Source organism: Drosophila simulans, chromosome X (genome assembly GCF_016746395.2).
Source record: "Drosophila simulans strain w501 chromosome X, Prin_Dsim_3.1, whole genome shotgun sequence".
NCBI classification, from domain to species: domain Eukaryota; kingdom Metazoa; phylum Arthropoda; class Insecta; order Diptera; family Drosophilidae; genus Drosophila; species Drosophila simulans.
Window position 1 is genome coordinate 246,622 of NC_052525.2, and position 18,642 is coordinate 265,263.

An 18,642-nucleotide genomic window follows, 5' to 3' on the forward strand; every position below is an offset into this window, starting at 1 on the left:
CGCAGGATAGCTGCAAAGGCTCATTGAGAACCACTCAATTGGATAATCGTGAATAATGACTTCAGGTCAAAAATGTTGACTCGCGCAATAAATGATTACAATTAAAATGTCAGTGCATAAAAGAACTTAGACCAAATTGGGTCCTTAACAAATGAAAAACTTACACATTGCCGGCCCGAAAAGCATTTTAAATATGATATTATGCACTTGCTTAAGGATGTTAAGTGCACAAGGAAAAACAAATTTTGAACTAAATTCATTGCAAATTGAATTTTATCATGGTAAAGCCGAGACATATTCCTTTAAATGCATCAATTTCAACGGGAATCAAATGCACACTCAGCAAGCCATTACAATCCGCTCACTTGTCACCGAGAGCTCAACAGCTTTTTGGTTTGTTCAGATCGACTTGTCACCATGGCGCGCACTGTCAGTAAGCGGATTCTGCCACGGATTAATGTCGATCACTCCGGCAATCTTGTAAGCCGCCCGCTTTCGGAGGCAAGCTACAAGCAACTGGACAAGATCACCACCCAGAAATGGTGTTTTTTAAGTGCGATCCACTAAAAAAAAATCATAGTATAGTGTTATATTTGAATATTCTTCAGTTTTTTTTGTAGATTTAGAAGATATACTTTTAAAACGGGAATAATATAACCTGGTAGGTTTCAGAATCTCATTATTTTATAGTGCCTTGTTCAAGAATCCGAAGGTGCGAGATCGTTCAACGCCTCTTCTCGAACAAATTGCAGTTTAGCGTTTATTGGGCGAGGGTGGGGTCGCGTTGGCGGCTTGGTTCGTTAGCACACTTGCGGTTGTTGTTAAGTTAACAAGGACATGCCACTGAAACCCGAAAAATTGAAATCGAAAAACTGGCAGCCTGGCGAACCTAAAAAAAACAAAAAAAAAAACTAACCGACGCCATAGGGCGGCTGACAACAAAGAAAGGCAACGGCCACAGAACTCGCAGCACTTGTTAGCTCTCGGAATTTGAAAATGCAACATAATTGCGCTGATTATGAGCCACCATAAAATGCCATTAACAAGGCATCATCTCGGCCTTCCGAGAACGCGGTCCTTTATCCAACCGACCCCGCGACCTATGGTCCACCCTTTCGCGATGCAGGGAGAAAGTGAATTGTGATCACAGCAGGCGTTTTTGTTTAATATTGTTTACAAAACGTTTGACTCGCTTGCGGCCACAACTAGGACTCGCACTAATCTTAGGTACAAATCTGGTGTGTTTACATAGAAAATATTTTAACCAATTTCTGAGTGCATTTGCTTCCAGACCTTATTTTTAGAGGGCGGAGGTTATTTTAACCATAATAGTTCTATCGGGACTAACTCTTACCAAATAAAGCAATAAATTTTAAAATGTGTTGACTTTGATTTAGTTTTTAGAGGAGTATCCTTTTTGTCCCCAAAGTCTTAAGTGTAGAGCCAGAAGATGTATGATTTAATTATTGTTTTGGTCCGCTCCCGCTGAGTTTTAAACGCTCTAATGACCAAGTGGAAAATTGTTTAAATGCCTAAACGGTCAAGTTGCCAGATCGTGAGTATAAGTCGCAGCCAGAGCAGCGGATGCATAAATCGATATGAAAATCACCAATTATCTTATGCAATACAGCGACAGGCTCAGCGAGGGAGGAGGCCATATACACAACACAGCAGACTTACAGACATTGACAACTTGTCGCGGTTCGAAGAACCGCATCGAAACGGAACGGAATGAATCGAAGAATCGCAGGCATGATGATATACAATAATCGTCCAGCGGCAGTGATCAGTGCATTGCGCTTTACGAGCAACTAACCAGAAGAAAAACGAGTTTAAATACAATCATTTTGAAGAAATAGGTGATTAAAGAATGCTCTTTCAAGTTAGCGTGTAAAAATAGGCGTATAAAAGGAACCGTAAACACTTAGAATTAGAATATTCAGAACAAAAAACAAAATGAAAATTAGCATATTTGTAAAGCAAACTTCATTATAACGCTATAAATTCATTTGCTACATTTCATTTAAAGGGTCCTATTAGTTTATCATATTTAATCCAGACATATATGTTTCTTCAATAGGTTCTTTACATTTGCTGAGCAATATGTGAGAAGTGTCATCGACCATACCCTATAAGGTCTAGAGGAGCTCGGATTTCATTTGGCTGGTCACTGATGCAAATGGTTGTGGCACAACGATAACCGATGTCCACCAATACTTAGCTTCACAGAAAAGACGACGAGGCTCTGCCACAAAAGCCCGTTAGTAAGGAGGAGGATGATGATGATGATGATGCTCGATAGCCGGTCAGCGATCTGTCTGGAGTCCCAGAGGACTGGAGAGCAGGGGCTGGCGACCAAAGACTGGACAGAGGAGATCCAAGATCTGTGTGCATTTCCCTCTCAAATATACAATGGTATAATAAATTGAATGACATTCATAAATAAACAATATATAGCAGACTTGGTCCTCTCAATTCCCCTATATTGCTGCCTTCTTCGCTGCGTAGCGTTTAATGAAGACATTAAAAGTGCTACATCGCTTCTTTTCTCACTGTCTTGTCTTGCGATTTGGGGGAGCCATGAAATGGTTGCATTCCTTATTTTTTTTCTTTTTTTGTGAATTTTGTCTTTAAGAATTAAATGCAAAAAAAACTACACCCCGAGAGCCCCCTTAGCATCATCATTACCAACAATAACACAAGCAAGTGCGCCCACCCATATGAGCCAGGTGAACATATATAACGTATGTAGCTTGAAGAACAGAAGAACAGAACCAATACCAACCGGTAGCCAAGTTAATCCAGTTTCCTGGGTGACGGGGGCCATTATCCCAGGGACTAAGCCAAACTGATGTCTCATTTAACTAAGCAGCGGGACACCAATAACAAAATCAGCAGCCTGGCAAAAAATAAAAACTTTTCAACCAAAATGCAATCATAATAAATGCGGTTGCTGCCTGGGTGGTGACGACATCCACAACACAACTACACAGAAAAGAATAAAATAAAAAGCATTTTATAAATTGAAATTCATGGCAATATATGGTGTGTGGTCAGAGAGGGTGGCTTTCTTTTTAGATTTTTATGACCTTAAAATGAAAACTAATAAGTAAGACATGAAGCGCAAAATAAAATTTTTTCGGAGACCCTTATCAAATTAAATCTACTTCTCTTGCAAAACTGTAGCTGTATTTCTTTCTGTGCTGCGACTGCATATCCACAAGACTAAAAACAGAAGACCCTGCAGACAGCAGCCAAGGATCACAGGGCCCAGTGCCTGCTCCATTTGACTACATGCTGGTTGTATTAACATATGTTTATAAGGCCAGAGGATCGAGGTTTCGAGATTGGGATTGGGTTTTTGCCATGCAATCTTGATGAACTTAATTGACAACTTTTCGTCAGCGCTCAGTATGCGAATTATGATTGCTTTTATGCTAAATCAGAAAGTAAAAAAAAGAATGGAAAGTCAATGGAAAAAATCGACTTTATCCGCAGATTAACCCGTGCAATAGGTGAATGCATCGATTTAGTGGTTGAAACTCAAAGGGATGATTACACAAACTTCGTGCTCAAGAGCCTGGTGATTAAAAGCACGTTATCGATTTTTCCAGGATTACTTTTCATTTCAGATTCAGATTCATCAGCGTGTGACACGCCCTTACAAAGTGAATTTCAAAATCGGATCAGTCAGCAGGGAGCGACGAAGTCAAATAGAGTAGAGTTACTAACAAACCAACAGGTAATCCCATTTGGTACAATTGCAATTGCTAACTAGATCGCCAAAGTTCCAAATTGTTTGCCCTAAACCGCTTTTCACACACCTTTGAGTCAAGAATTTTAATTACCTTTGACAAATTCGTCAAAGACGGACATTCTGAAGTCGAAGGTCCAGGGCGATTTCTTTTGCGCGTCCGCCTACATATCCGACTTCAATGGATTTGAGTGGTCTGAAATATGAAGACAATGAGCCAGGACACAAAGGATACAAAGCCGCTTGACAAGAGGAGATACAAAGCCATAAGTGTTTTTTCTCTGGATATTGTGACTCACGCCTGAGGCTAGCCAAAAAGTTGACCAGCTGGCAAATGGGATATTTTGAATTGGACAGCTCCTGGAATCCGGCAGGCCGAATGAAAAACAAAAGTGTAATTACCTTTGTACCGAATATATGGGAGGCGTGGTGCAGTAGTCGCCGACTGCCAAAGCCAGTGAAAGCCACAGCGCCACACGTCACAGTGGTCCCAAAACGAGGAATACATGAGTGGAAAAAGTAATTATAAAATTGTTTTAGGTCCTTGACTTTTGCCTTGATTGAAATTTAACTGTTCGCCCTACTTTGACAATTTACGAATAAATTTTACTAAGTTCCTCGTAATTTAAAATTTATTTTTAGAAAGTATTTAATAGTAAACAAATTTGGTATGCAAACCAAAATGGCAAAACGTTGCCCATGACAACCTAAAATATGCCAAAATTTTTGTGTCGTCCTCCAAGCAAATTTTGTAACTAGTAAATAGACTTTTAACATACTTCATACCCACTGTCTTGTGTGATTCGTGATGAATGTGCGATGGGTTGGACGGAATCCAAAACGAAATCACATTAAAAGAATTATGCATTTTCTCACGCTGCGCAGCATTTCGAATCTCGTATTTTAAACTGTCGCTCGCAGCCAAAGTCGTAATTAAACAAATTTCACATTCATTCCGAGAGACGTAAAAGTAAGAACAGGGAGCCACTAAAAGTTCTGCATTTTTGGAGCAATTTGCAGAATTATTTAATTGTCGGTGCAAACGACTTAATTATTTTGCCTGCCATCCCAGAATGCCTGGCGGTCATTTGGCTCTCTTATTCTTTTGATACTACTTTGAGTGCTGTTAAATTTTAAAGTTCTTTATTCTGCAGCCATGAATTTGTGGACTGACTTTTGTGGTCAAGGTTTTAGGTTTCCAACAAACTCGCCTGCACACTGTTTTGCATGCAAACAAATCTGTAGACACGCACATATCCTGGCAGTCGGACCAGAAACGATCTGACCTGTAAAGTAAAACCCCCTGGAAAATCTACCCATCATTGTTTTCTTGTTTTCCCAGCATCCGTTTTTCCTGGTAAGCCGGTTTTGAAATTTTGCCGACAACACAGATATAGGGGATATGGATGGAGAAGAAGCCAGACCAACCAAAACCTGAAACAGATCTTAATGAAAATCTCACGCCTAAGAACATTGTTTAAGCTGCATTTAGTTGCGGCTTAGCCGCCAGGATTTCTTGCTTAATCTTAGCGGCGATCTGTAAGGAAATTTGCATCATTTGCGGTTGCGCGTATTACAAATCTCAAAGATCCCAAGCGGATCAGACCACCAAGACACCACCAGACGCATAAAACCGCCTTGGCTTACGTTTTCAAATCACCTGGACGATTATGACAAATGCATCAAGGCATGGCTCAGTCCACGAACAGGGCCAACGATCAAAAACTGTATGGAGTTTAGTGAACTGAACGAAGTATTCTAATCTGAATTTAAATATTTATATTTATATGTTCATATATTTATTGTTTATTTTGATGTTTTATTTTATACTGTCTTTCGTCATAAAACAACAAAGAACTCTGCTTTTAATTTCGTTTTTCTGTTAGTATATCAACAATTTTTTTTTTTTTTTGTATTCTTTATCACATTTTTTATGCTTAGTATCAGTCTTGTACTTCCCCCCTCGTCAACTTTCTTCCCATCAGGAATCCACTGATTAACCCTCTATCTTCCTATTAAATTTATAAAACAGCTTCTGTTCCGAATTCAGATTCAAATTTCTAATCGGTGCAAGCTGCAAAAATCGTTGCACATGTCGGGGCGTTTTCGTCAACTTGATTTTGATTCAGTTCTCCTGATCCCGCTGATATATAGTTCCTGCTCATTCGGATACGACTCTTATGTCACTGGGTTAAGGGTTCATATTTATTTTGCGTGCGTTCAATGCTGCAGATGCATTTTGATTTTGTCTGTCGCACCCATTCCGTTACACTTAAAAAATAAATTGTAAACTGTAAAGACCTTTAAAACATACCTAAAAATTATGGAATACGGATTGTGAATTCCGTAATTCGATTTAGAAAACGACAATAGCTGTATTCTGGAGTATTCCATTGATACATAAATGACATTAAAAAGAAATATATCAAAACATTTTCAGGTGTATCCCTGCTATAGGTTTTATACCCTTTTATGTCAGCGAGCAGCTGACGTTCTGCCGCCTAGTGTAAATTAATATTTTTTCCATGTTCCTTGCCTGAGTGTTCCTTCATCGTACGCATAGGCAACTGTGTATTTTAAGGCGTCTTATCACTCGAGACAGGCACACGCGTTGTACACGGCACGTCTTCCTGTTGCAGTTGCAGCTTGTCCAGGACACGCGTGTGTGTCCTTGGCTACCTCACGGAAACGGACCCAAAATACCGCAGCGAAAGATACAAATACTCGAATTCGTGTTTGTCTATTTGTTTGCACATCCTTGCTCTAGTCCGTATGTGTTTGCTCAGCTTTCTTCGATGGAACATATCAATCTGCGATGAAATTTGGTGGGGATCTAGCTAAAGAGATTTGAGCCAAAAATTGAGAAAACATTTACGTCTTAGGGACCACATTACAATGATGATAAAAGGTTTAATTACCTACACCTCATCTAGCATTGAGGTGCGCAAAAAATTTTGTCTGTGATAATTAAATTATTGCGGCAATTTCCACTTCCAGTTCGAGGATCCTCGATCGATGAATATACGAATATTGAGCTTGATTGTGCCACAATAATTGATTAATATTTTGTTAAAATTTCCGTCCGTCCAAGACACTCATTTTCCATGTTGGAAATGAATTAATGTGTAAAAATGTGCATTAAAATCAATAAAATCATAAATAAGTATTTACAACGATCGATCTTGGAACTCCATATCAAAACCCATAAGAACTCGATCCGCCCGCCAATTACTTACCAATCAAACAAGCTTGACAACAATTGCCATTGAATGAAAGCGCGGTGGCCGCCTAATTGGCAACAGCAATGTGTCCTTGCGCTTGACAAATTCCATTGGGTCCGAGACAAAATAGCAATAGCAGACTGGAAGAGTAGCAAAATAGCAAAGCAGCAAAGGAGCCAGCCGACAAAAGCTATAAAATGCTTTTGTTCTCAACCGCAGATGGGTGGGACCGACAAGTGTTTAATCGTTGCTAATTATACCAACTAGACGGAGTCGCAGATCGGGCAGCGATCGAATAAGTTGCAGTCAAAATACTGAGCGAATATTTGCAAAACGGAAGAATTTTCACCTTAAGTAAAAATGATGGGTGTTGTGTACAATTTCAAACATATAAACTTGAAAAATAATATCTTTTACAATTTGGCTTCACATGTGAAATAAATTAGCAAACTTATAATTTAGTCCATAGAAAGTAAATGGTAGTTACTTTATTTGGTATTGATATTATTCGAGTATCGTGTTTCTTAATTTAAAAACAAATTGTAACTACCAGGAACACCATTTTTTGCAGTGTGCAGTCTGCGCGTGTCAATGTCAGTGAAGTGGACCAGAGTTGGCCTTGCTGGAATGTCAAGCGTCAATTTAATTATGCGAACAATACAAATTGCAGAGGCTGCGGAAAAATGATTATGTCGCCGGTCGCTTGGCAAGCAGCCAACAAATTACCGCAGCCCAACGGTAATGGTCACATCGGTCTGATAAGGAGCCAAACGAGCCTTAATAACTAAAATAACAAAAAGTAGCTAAAGGTTTAAAAATCCTAGAAGGCAAAAATAAATCAACAGTCGGCGGAGCGACAAATTAACACATAAATTCTAGGATATCGCAGCAATGGCTATCCAATTAATAATATGTTAGTAAACTGGCACGATGACACCGCCAGATACACGTAATGCAGTCGCATACATACATGTGTATGTGTACATATAAGCTAAAGTGAGCTCAAATCCACTGAGGTTGTTCAGATCAAGATCTGGCGACTCGTCGGTCGGCTCAGCGATCATTGATCATCGTCTGTAGTTGGGGAAACGGTTTGGGTTTGGGTTTGCCCGTGGAGTATCGGAGGTGCAAGGCTTTGGCGGCAAGTCTTGCAATCACGATCAACCTGCTGCCACGATCAGTTATTCCCCGCTGCTTCGACTCACAGAATGTGATTCGAAAATTTAATTTTAATTAAATTGTTGAGTGCTTAAGCTGCCGCGCAAAAGTTGCCATTTAGTTGGAATCCTCACTTATTCGGGTGTTACTTCATTTAGGGGCCCTTACAATAATCGAGTCCACATTTTATGATAACATCAATGCAACAACAACGGTTTATTAAAGTGACCTGGGCTGCAAAACATTATTCTCTTTAAATAAAATATTTGTAACACTCAGTGGGTTAGTTAAGATCATACACATTTTTGGGTAATTATTTAGCGCAAGCTTTTTTAAAATTTGTTTAATTTTAATAATTATTTTGGTGAATTAATATGTACACATCCTGCGACATTGTACTGAGACAAAATGAAGACAATACATTAAGATGTATAAGGCAACTCTATTTAAAATATTAAATACAAAAATGTGGAACTATAGATCATAGTAGTAGATCTTTTGGACTTGTTTACATATAAAAGTGGCCCCAAAAACCTCTACACTTGTTCCTTAGCGCCCGAAAACAAATGGATGTCAGACAAATGGAAACGACCATTATCGAAGGGCCCATCAAAGGATATCGGAGGACACAAAGATAAACAAAAGGTGGGCTCCATCAAAGCCCGTTGCACATACAAACAAACAATGCATCGAAACAGCAGCAACACTCGAATGTGGCACTTGTAGCTTGATTGACTTATCAAAGGGAGCCAGAACCAGAGCCAAAAAGAGGAGTAGTTGTTGAAATGAAGTGTTGACAAGTGGCAAGTCGAAGGAATGTGTGCCGTGCTTGAATCAATGAGCCGAGTGATGACAGCTGAGGAGGATCGCAGGTGGGAAGAGGAATTGCGGGTTGCATGAATGAGTGAGTGAGCTTCGCCGCTACGTGTTGCATGCACCGCAGCCCCATATGGAATTGAGTTTTCAGAGTCTGAATTATGTGCACGCATTGTGCGCACGTCATGACAGCCAACTGCTAACCAGAAGCGCAGCCCGAAGCAGGCCAGCAAGCTACCAACATGCACATTCAGATTCAGATTTCAGAGTTCCAGCACTTGTGCAACAACGCTTCACAGTTTCGAATGAAATTTACAACAAGTGCAGCAGGCAGAAATGCTAAGGAGACACGGGACTTCGACAAGGCGATGGAGTAACCGACCTGAAAAGTTGGGAAAACTGCACAGGGAAAAATGAGCGAAAACGTCCGATGGCACCCGGATTAATGAGTAGGCTGCTTTGCGAACTTGGAACTAGAAAGTAAAAAAAATTCTATTATTAGTCCTGTTTTCTTTCTGATTTTAAGAGCACGATCTTCATAATTTTTAGTAGAGTTCGTGGCATGTTTTTTCGGTGTGTAAATCAGAAGTTGAATACGTTGTCGCTTTGTGATTTATGATGTGCTTCAAAAAGATTCAGAGTCAGCACACCAAGTGCTGGGTGAAAACGACAGCCTCAACGGCAACATTAATTTCGACATCAAGTAAAATGGCATTGATCGACTAAAAAGCTATGTTGTGACAAGCGACCCATAAAAGCACCTTCCCGTACCTTCCTTTTTACTCTTTTTTTCATTTACATTTTACCAACGCAAATTATTTCTTAATTAATACGTAAAGTTCACTCATGTAAAAGCTGGCGAGCTTAACTCGACAATGACTAAACTTTATTTCAATTACATAACTCTATTAATTTGTTAGTCTAAAGGGATTCCGACGGTCCTTTTTCCTATTCCTGAAAACACTGCGTACAACTAACGTAAATAAACTGATACTAAATAAATACTATTGAGTAGTAGAATAAATGAATAATGAGTGGCTCCACTTCATTAACATCTTCCGCAATGCGTTTAAAATCTATCATGCTGGCGTGGACTTCCACTGGCGAAACGCACTGCACTCATGCATCAATTTTTCGGCAATCACTTAATCTGTAAAGTAGCAAAAACAGGCTAAACTGATCGCTTTTAAATGATTTTGGCTGCCGCTGCGGCGGCGGCGATAAACGAATTTATTGCAACAACGCACACTATAATTGGACCGAGCGGATCGGATATGTCAAGAGATCGAAGGGACGGAAGATCGCCAGATCTGGAAGATCATGCGCCTGCGATCGATCGGATCCTTAAATTTTATTATTGCTGCTACGTTGGTGTGCCTGTTGCTGCCCGTTTTTTATTTAATTTTTGGGATATTGCCGTTGGTGATCCCATTGTTTCACTACATGACAACAGAGCCATAACAATAAGCGAGGCGATTGAAATTAAGATGCTCTGCAAAAGTGGCCACCACCGGAGATCGGAAACTCATTCAGAATACAAACTTTCGGCGTGCAATATATCACGTTCTTTATTAGCAAGCCGATGAGACAAAAGCCCCTGCTGAAACTTGTAATCGATTAAATTGGTTCGCATTCGGTGTTCCGTAAATTAGTGCGGAGTCAGAGATATTGTCAATCGTAAAAAAATGAAAACAACATAATCACGATCAATCGACGCTAGCGGGGACTATCAAGACTATGTAGAAGTCGTTTTTTGAACGAAAATACCGACAAGTGCGATATGCCATCGCGATGATCAATAATAAATGAGTTCACTTTGCTCGATGGTCAAATCATCGATGGGCAAATATTTAATGAAACCCATAAACTGACACTCGCCTCCTCCTTGGAAGCCTGCCGATCTGGATCTGATCGAATCGCCAAAAGCAATCGACGACAAGCGGTGCATATAAAATTCATCAAAACGTTATTAAAATGTTGGCAAAAGGTACAAAGTTATAAATTTTAAATACAAATACAGGGGTGAGAATCGATCAGCGGCGATCGATAATCTCCAGACTGGCATACTTGTGCTAACGCTAATTTAAAGGGCGATCGACGAACGGTGTTTTCGCCGGAATAAGCCCGCCGCATAATTTGCATATCAGCTTAATGTAAGAGCAGAATCTGCACTTTGTAAGGACCGGCGTTATCGCGTCGGCGATCATGTCATGAGGACAAAACTGCATAAATGCCGGGCACTCTTGATACCCAACCTTGGTTTGTTGGTATTGGAGTTTAATGTCTTTAAGGGGAAAGATCCAGTTTTTTCCCTAGATGCCACAGGCTGACACTTTAATTTTCAATTACAACAAATTGCCTATAATGTCTATGCTTATCGCCCCAAAGTGTGCGCCCTGTGGTTCTAAAAAATGCTGCCTAATTGCGGTCTAATGACAGCTTCCTTGTCCACCACATCAATTTGAATGGCAGAAGGAAATAAAAAGTGTAAAATTGAAACCTCTCATATCGAAATCCTTGCAATTTAAAATCAATTCATCAAAATCAAAAGTTACAATTGATTTTCGGTGGCTATTCCCTATGACGCTCTTTCGCTCTGAACTTTGTTGCTCCTCCGAGTTCCAGGATCCATAAACAAATGTAGATTAGTCGCCGCGCGTGCAGCACATCCGGCCCAATGCGGTGCAGCCTCATCAAAATGTGCAAAAAATGAGGACGGGGAGGCGGAGGTCCTAAGCTGAAGAAAACTCAGACAGACGATCGGCAGTCGACAATCGAGTGTGCCCTACAATAATAATGAAATGGCACAGGGAGCATTGTCTACAGGCAGAGAAAAAATATTAGGAAGACGATGCAGTAATTACGTGCTGGTTTCAAGGAGATGTATTAATCGGTTGAATAAAATAAGCAGTAAGTCACAATTTTTTTAACCCCGATTGCTTTTCTTATTGAAACACCTATTTATAAGTCAATAACTAAATTAGCAGTGCTTAAAATAAACTGTCATTACGGTATGAACACGTTTATTTCTGTCCGTGCAGACCCCAGTTTCTAGTCTACAGTTTCCTGCATTGATAGTGTGTCTCTGCCGGTGATCGATGTGGAAATAATTTTAAAATATACGGTCGTGACCTGTAAACGATCGCCCTGTTTCTTAGTCGCAGAATCACAGAGCGCAAAGCGCAAGTGTTTAGCTACCTATTTCAATGGTCAAAAGAGAGCTTTGGTTTGAAGTAGTTGTCATTAGGTTGCCAGTTAAGTACTTTGGCTTGTACAGGTACAGAAACCAGTGAGCTCCGTGGTCGTCCTGTTCTTTTCGGGAACTGGGAGCTTCAAATAAATAAGTAATAAAGGAAATGTTCTCAATTTGTTCACACCTTTTCCGAGACTGATGCCTGCGGCGCCTCCGATCCGTAGATGGAATCCGCGAACTCAGCTCCAAACTCAAACTACCCATAGAAGGCAAACGCCTCCGCACGAAAGTGGATCCAACGTGACCCTACGTTAATCCAATTTAGGCTTATAAATTATGACCACGAATACACAAATAACAAATCGCTTTATTAACCAAGGCAAACATTTATCGCAAAAAGTATAAATATTTGTTATTGCACAAAGCAATTCCCCATCGTAGCCCTCACTTAAGCCCCATTCCCCAAAACCCAAAACAGAATGCTAAGGCTTAGCAGTGCTCGTGTGCTCCGACTACAAGATACCCATTACTCAATTAACCAATTTGGTAATGTTTGGGTAGGCCGAGATCAGTCGCTAATTAATCTTTTGCGGTTATAGAGTGGGATCGATTAATACTTGCAATGATCTCAAGAAGAGGTATGCTAAAATTCTGCATACCTAATACTGTTTTAGGCAGTGTCTTCGATCTGCAAATAAAATAAATATACCCCTTAACTTTACTAGTAACGGCTATAACGAGTCGCAAAGCACAGGAAAGAACCAATTCATGGTGTGGCGATGACAATCAGCAGCCAAACGCAGGGAAACGAATACCCATCCTTGGGAACGGTGTGGGGTGCAAGATGTACTGGGCACCCAATAGTGAATTTCAAAGGTCACTAAATAACTTATTCTTACACTCCACACCATTTTTTGGCTTTCAAAGTATATGATGTTTTGCAATAGTAGTATTGTTAGCGGATATATTTAGCAAGAGAAATTTTAAACATAAGAGGAGGTTGGTAATAATTTAAGCTTCCATTTACAACTGTAATACTTTTGCAAAAAACTTGTACTTATTTTCTCGGTTCCCAATTGGCCTCAATCGCAAAGACGAAGCTGTAGCTCCCTAATTTCATACGCATAAACAGCCATGGCAGATATATCACCAGACTCCAGACTCCACGATCAGCGCACGAAGCTTGGACTGGAACTGCGATGAAAATCTTCCGAAGAAGTGGAAACAGTGTAAATGCCTTATCAGAAACAATTATATGGCAGTGCATGATCGCAGGCCGCATAAACTTTGTGAAGGTGTTGAAAGATTCTACATTGTTTTTTCAAGGCCTGCGGACATTAATAATCCATATCCATAATTTGTTGTATAATAATTCCTTCGCGAATTTGTTGTGCAATTTCATCAGTACAAATTTCAAGAATTTTACAAACAGACTCAGCGATCCTCCCCGCTTCGGTTCGGTATTGTTGATTGATGGCTCCAGAGACCCAAGGATCCAGGGGAACTTGGTAGGGGGCATCTCATTAAAATGAAAACCCATTGCCATGTCAACTTCGTTTTGTGCATTACGTCAACGAGCGTAACGTTTTAATTTCTTGGCAATCAAACGGACCAGACACCCATCGATGGGATTTTGAACTCGATGATACGCTGCAAAAATAAGGTGCCTACTCTCGCAACGTAACATTTTTCGTGCTACTTTGCCTTTTTATATGGACAAATCAAATTTTTTCATTTACCTGATTATACAATATTATACACATTTATGCTCCCATGATTAGGTTTGAAAAATTATGTGAACTTCCCTAGATTTTTCACAATTCGCACTGAAGTTTACATCAAGTGCATGTCCTTCCCTTTTTCCCCAGTGCATTGACCAGACAGTGCCTAAAGTTTTTGCTGCCACTTTTGGGGCAACGGAGTAAATCACCTGGACTTTGACATCTTGTGACAAAAGTTCGTTTGCTTCCATTTGGATTGGAGAAGGTTTTTATGGGTCTGCCCGCTTTAAAATTTATAATGTGTGGTCGTTGAATAATTTGAAGCCACCTAAATTGGTGCATGTCTAGATTTTAATGGTTTAATTGGACTGCTGAATATTAAGTTTCCGAGAGCGCAGGAGTCGTAAAATATAAAAGCGAGGCGAGCGAAAAGCCTAGGTTTTAAAATACTAGAAAGAAACCCAAGGTTGATCCATTTACTTGGCGCCAGATTCGGTCGGCTCAAATGCAGCTTGCCCAGGGTAATTTCGATTCTGGTAGGCGTGAAATTCATAGAAATTAACTCGGGTTTGCCCTTCGACAAACGACGGCTCTTTCCTTCTTTTTAACGTCTGAGGTGCAAATTGGTTCGCACCTTTTTTACCGGCCGTCTGCTTTTTTGCAACATTTGGAAATCGATCTGTGGACCAGTTCGAAAATCGTTTGTGGACGTAGTTAGGCGGGTGATTAATGAGTTTTTAAGAGGCTCAGGCGAGAACTTTAATTGGAACATGGTGCTGCGTAAATCAGCTTAAAACTGGCACTAATAGGATGCCAGTTTCCTCCATTGAGAAGTGCAATATCTTCGTCATTCGTTATTCTTCTTTGTTTACTTCCCACCTGTACTTGTCTTGTGGCTCTTCACACCTCCAGAGTTTTGCAAGGGATTAGCACAATTAAGAGGCCTTGAGGTGCCAAATTTGGCTCTAATAGCGCTGCTGATTGATGATACCTACGCACTACTTGTGCGAACGAAACGAAATATTTTGTTCATCACATTCCATTTGCTATATTTCAATATTGTTTGCAAATAATATGATATAGAACTTTGTAAATTTAATGTATATTAAGTACTCGATTCTGGTTATCATAGATTTTCTTTATTATACAAATATAATAATATATGTATATAATATATGATGATCCAAAATCCATGAGTCCCCGTTGGATTCCCCGTCAAGTTTAAGAGGTTTCGGAAAAACGTTCAGAAAGCCAAATATGGTCAGGGTTGCCGAACAGCAATAAAGTAAATGGTGCAGATCATCTGCGACATTGTTACAAAATTTTATGCGTTTTTAAATTAAACGTTATATGCACTAGTCTCGGATTAAGCTGCGATGTACGGCCCCGCAGTTCGTGAAAGCGTAGCACAAAAAATTGATTAAAGTTAACTGAGGCCCAACTGTGTAGGCCATAAACATGCCGACCAATTGGCACAATTTACATTGGGATATGTTGTGGGGATCTGGATCTGGGATGTGAAACCAGACCATGCAACCATAGAACATGTTGCTATAGTCGAGTTCTTTGGCTATCAGATACCCGTTCTTTAGCTGGTAAAAGAAAAATCTAAAGAAATTGGCAAAAAAAAGCTATTTCTATACTTCCTAGCTTTTATAGGTCCGGTGATCTGTACTCAACGTCTAGTATATTCCTTTACTCTACCACTTAACGGGTACCTTCTCTTTATACGTATGTTTTTATACATAGATATATATATATTTTTTTTATTTGACCTGAAACAGAGTACACCGAAGAGCAGATGTTTTCATGTTGACCGCATCTAATGGTGCGTGCTACTGCCTTTTTGTTCAGCGCCCTCTCATTCCCTCCGGATCGTGTTTCGATCATGATTATCATTATTCCAGGGTTTATGATCATCCAGTTTGAGACCGCAAAAAGACGAGACTCAGAAACGTGGCAAAGTGAAATACTTATTCGACACATGAACAAAATGCAATCCTTTGCTAATAATAATGGTTAACATAAGAAATTAAATGAAAACCACACTCTTTGCAAATACTATTTTAAAGAATGATAAAGTTAATTTTTGCTCTCGAATTCGAAAGTACAATTAAAAAAAGGTTTGGTAATGCAATTTCCTTTTTATAAGGTAACAGCTGAAAATCTAGGCTTTTCCATACAAACGTTTTAGCCACGTCAAACTTTTCAATTGTTGTTGTTCCCCAATTGTTGGTCCAAGCAGGGAAGCCAAATCAAAATGGCCCACAATCCCAACATCTTTGTTTGCATGACGAACTGGAGCTGAACCTTTGGGTTGAGCAAAGTTCAATGCCGCGGTATCTGTATCTTAGCATCTTTACCCATATCGGTCTTCTGTATCTTTGGTAGTGACTTTAACTTCGGCTCCCCTATTTTGTGGCGTTAAGGCACCGAAAATGCATGTCGGTGCAGAAAAAGCAACCCCTAACAAATGAGCGTGTGTTCATTTTATTTGTGCCCTGTGCCGCACACGGTTATTTTTCAGCTGCACCAGAAAGAGAATGGTGGAAATCGATGTATAAAGTTGGTTGTCTAAGCCCGTATGCCCTGCTACGTTTGTTCTTCTATACTCTTCAGTGTTCTTTCCTCCGCGATCCAATTCGTTCGACTAAATACACCTGCCACGCGTCGCTATGGTCCAGATATCCAACGAGTCTTAGGGGAAAGGAGGGTGCGCGACTCCTGCGCATGCTCCTGCATTTAATTAAATTATTAACTACGAAAATGACTGAGCTAAATAAAGAGAGAGAGATATATCTACGCTTCATCAAGAGCACAACGCAAAAATTAAACCATGAGCGTCACTTAGATTTATACTAAAGTTTTTGATGATAAACAAAAGTCAACAACATTTACTTAAAATAGAAATATTTAAATAAAAGAAATTTGACTATATACTCTTGGAATGTACTAATAATAATCTTATATACAAACTATTAAATAATATTTTTACGTGTAGAAATGAACGCGACAACAGAAATATCTATATGCAAGTATGCATATACTTGTATCTCTCACTCTTTTTCACTTTTTCTTTTTTCGCCGATCTCCTGCTCTCTTCTGCAGGTCCTGGCTACGAAAACTCGTTTAAATTAAGATTCAACATTCATTTTTGCATTTCAAGTTTCGTTGGAAAAACGCACGCGTCGCTCCACCGATTAGGATATATATATATATACATATTTATATATACATATTTATATATATATATATATATATATATATATATATATATATATATATATATATATATACAGAATGGGTAGGTTATATATCCTGCATCGTTCCATCCTGCTCCTACCCAATTATCGCAAGGGCCCCGCTCTTCATCTCGCTTGCACTTTCGAGTCCTTTCCATTTCCCGTTTTCGCGGTCCGGAACTATGCTTCATATCAAAGTAATTACGCATTTAAATCCTCCAAGCGTTGCACGTCTGGAAAAAGGATATAAACAAAGTAGTCCGAAAAAAAATGTTTACTGGTTGTCGGGACAACATCGAAAGGTTACTTAACTTGCTTTCTGGTGGTTTTTCTGGAGAACAAGTCTTTCGAAATAAAAAAATCATTAAAAAGTTTCCGAAAGAATAAAGGTATAAAAGACTTCCACAAAGATAGAATTAAATTATCAAAATTATATACTAAGGGAAATGGAACTTTTATTAACTATAAATTTTAAAGCAAGCAAAATTAAAAGATTCCTACACTAGGTACTAGTACTATAATATGATTGTTCCCAAAAAAAACAAATAACACTTTGATTTTGAAGGTGAAATCCAATGCCTGTTCAAGGTATGAGTGGCATTTACATTCAAGCGGTGACCGGAATTTGTCCTATGATCAATCAATAGTACCGAACACGCGATTAGACCGACCTTGCTCATGACTCTCCACTTCAAGGAAAAAAGGATCGGGTATACGAATTCCACTTCAGTTAAATGTCCGCATACACCATAGATCACACAGTTCACTGAGTGGGGTTTCTAATGACGACTTCAACCCTATTCTAGGCATGTCACCAGCATTTCTCCCGTACCATTTATTAAAATGCTTCAATGGAATTTTGGAAAATGCGAAAATTTAAATAGAACATTGTGCTGCCAAAATTTCTGCAACACTCAAGAACAATGATCGTGTTAATGATGGTAAAATAATGGAAACCAACTACCGATCCCTCCGTTACAATGCAAAAACTAAAGAGTGGAGACTCCAAGCGAAGTTCAGCATGCAAAAAAGGTATTGGAAATGGTGAAAGGATTTTATTTATAGGAACAACACAGAGAAGCGCCGTTTGCTGGTCATGGTTGAAAAGGTTTTTTTGTTATCCCGATTTCGGTTTTCGCTTTGGTTTTGGTTTCGGATTCGGTTTTTGATTTTCGGATCCGGGATCTAAAATTTGCCAAATGGAAGTGCAGAAGTGCCACTGCTGATGATTTGGCAAAAGAAAAATGTTGGCAGAAACAAACGAGGGGAACGAGTTGAGGACAATAAAAATATTACACCTGGTCGCCGATTCCGCATCTTTTCACTCGCTCATCGATTGATGATCGTGACAAAATGAACCGACTTTTGTGAACAGAACGGAAGTTACAATTTACAGTCGGCGTTTAGCACGACACAGTGGCCACTGGCCACACTTACAACAGTCTGAAATAATCAGATTATTACTTTAAAGAAGATGTATGAAATTTCATGTATGTCTTATATTTCTTTACCTTAGACCGCTTTATGTAATAGAAAA

The 18,642-nt window shown here is 39.4% G+C and overlaps 1 long non-coding RNA gene across 3 annotated transcripts in view; it reads right to left on the reverse strand.

The window, feature by feature from the left end:
• The window catches only part of LOC120285297, a 114,505-nt gene that overhangs the window by 62,332 nt on the left and 33,531 nt on the right, over positions 1-18,642 (reverse strand). Inside the window, exon 4 of one of the 3 annotated variants that reach the window (XR_005544550.2) lies at positions 17,187-17,338. The exons of the other annotated variants lie outside the window; for them this stretch is intronic. This is a non-coding gene — a long non-coding RNA (uncharacterized LOC120285297). Of the gene's footprint in view, positions 1-17,186; positions 17,339-18,642 lie in introns of those variants that run through there. 3 annotated transcript variants of the gene reach the window in all.